This window comes from Sarcophilus harrisii, chromosome 5 (genome assembly GCF_902635505.1).
Source record: "Sarcophilus harrisii chromosome 5, mSarHar1.11, whole genome shotgun sequence".
Taxonomy (NCBI): Eukaryota; Metazoa; Chordata; class Mammalia; order Dasyuromorphia; family Dasyuridae; genus Sarcophilus; species Sarcophilus harrisii.
In genome coordinates this window covers 136,524,711-136,527,087 of record NC_045430.1, presented here as the reverse complement: position 1 = coordinate 136,527,087, position 2,377 = coordinate 136,524,711, and positions in this window count along the sequence as shown.

Genomic DNA, 2,377 nt, shown 5'->3' with positions numbered 1-2,377 from the left:
AGGCCCTCATAACCTGGGCCCTTCCTATATTTTCTGTCTTTTTATATTTTAGTATCCTCTACATACTCCATGACTGAATAACCATGCCTTGCTTTTTGTTTCTGGCACAAGATATATATCTCAACTCTGTGATTTTCCCTAAATGTCCCCATGTCTAGAATTCTCTCCCTTCTAATCTCTGCCATCTCATTTTCTTGGCTTGCTTTGAGTCACAAATAAAATTACACTCACTACAAGATAGCTTTCCCATCCCTCTAATTCCAGTGTCTTTTTTTCTGAGATTATCTCCAGTTTATCTTTTATCATTTTTTTTTTACATAATTGTTTGCATTTTGTGTCTTTGAGTCCATTATAGATTGTGACCTAACAACAGGGATGATTTTTGTCTTTGTTTCTGCAGTGTTTGGCACAGTACATGTTATATACTAAGCACTTAATAATTACTTGTTTATTATTGTTATTGTATTATTATTTATTGAGTTATTGAATACAATATTTAAGGGAATGGCTGACATAAAAAAGTCTGCTTATCTCAGAGAAACTTTCGTCACATTAGATAAATTCTTCTTCTTGTCTTATCTTCTTATCATGGACAGAATTTTATCAATTTATTCCATCAATTGTAAAGCATTTTATTTTGAATCAATGAACATTTAATACCTGCTTGCTAGGTGGCTAGCACTATATAACATATGAGTAGACATTATTATTACTTTAGAGATTTAATATGCCTTACATTTCAAAGTACTTTTTCTCTTACCAGCTCTGTCACATAAGAGATGCAAATTTTATAACTCAAAATTTTATTGGATACTTCATTTCATCAATGTGATTAATTTTTTTTCCATTAGTGGATATTGTGAATAAATTAACATCTTTTAAAAAATCATTGTGATTAATGAGCCTTCCCTCCCATAAATCCTTCACAGAAAGTCCCAAATTCTAGTGGCTTTCTTCTGTGTCATTTATATGTTAGGAATGCTTGACATTTGTACTTTAAACGTATTATTTATATTTTAAATATGAAAAAACTAAAGATTGCAGATGTTAACTCTCTTATCCATTGAGTAATCAACAACAAAACAAAAAACCGTCTTTATTATCATATTGTGAGAGGGTGACAAAATACAGTGGATAGAGAGCTAGCTTTTTTGCAGTCAGGAAAGCTTGAGGTTGAGTTTGCTACTGAAGCATGCTGGCTATATGATCTATCATGTGTAAGTTATTTAACTTCTTATTGAGCAAGGTAAATCTCTAAAAGTGAAAGTGATAGACAAGTTGGCATTAGTGGAAAGAATTTTCAGATTAGGAATTAAAATACTGATGAAAACATTGGTTTGAATTCTCCTTCCACTGAAAAACAAACAAAAAAAAGTATTAGAAGCCAAGCACACAGTATTAAAGTTCATTATTTGCCTGAAAGTTTTATGTACTTTGCTTTTCATTTCCTCAATTTGCTTATTAGTAAAAGAAATAAATTAATATACAATTAATGTAACTCAAATAATGTATAATGATTAATTTTAATTTAAAGGCTGAAACATTTTTACTTTATTGTTGTGCTAAGTTGCTAGTCCAGTCTCATATTTTGAAAACTCAAAAACGTGATTAGTTATCTTCCATTTCCTACTCTTTATTCTATAAGTGATTATGAATATATTTTCTATGAACAAAACAATTACAACAAAATTGTAACAAAACATTACAAGTTTTTTATATGTGTTTTTTTAGCCTTCCCACTTTAAATATCCTTATCTATCAACTTGATTTTATTCAATGGACTATTAAACAAAGCTGTTTCTTTTGGAAGTTAGCTCAAGAGTTTAGTTTCAAAGGGAATTTGAATGTGTCCTTTTATCCACATTTATTATACATAACATACTATTTTGAGTTTGGAAAAATTGAAATAGCAATTCATTTTGCAGGTGCAAGTTCTAATAACTTGTGGTTCTTTGATATCAAATAATAAACATCACAATATTAATTAAAAATAAATTCAGTTACTTATCCTAATTTTAAATAATACTTTCAGAATGCATTTTATGCACTTTCCTTTCTTTACTTATATCTAAAATTAAACTATAAAGAAAAGCAGACTTGGCTTCTCTTTGGATGGTTTTGGAAGGACCCATGAGAACATAGTTACCGCTTCTATGGTAGTTGTGGTAATATAGGCTTTGGGGGCACATAGTAATGTGCTCTTATGAGTTGGTGCTGCTGGCTGCAAGGAGAGAGAGAAAGGCATCATTCCAGATTCACATCTTTAAACTTGTAAAGCCCATGGTATTGTTTTTCTGTTGACCTTAAACAAAAAGTTTTTTTTTTTTTTTATTTCTTCAGCCAAAAGTATATACTAAATTCATTGAGCAGAGTTTAA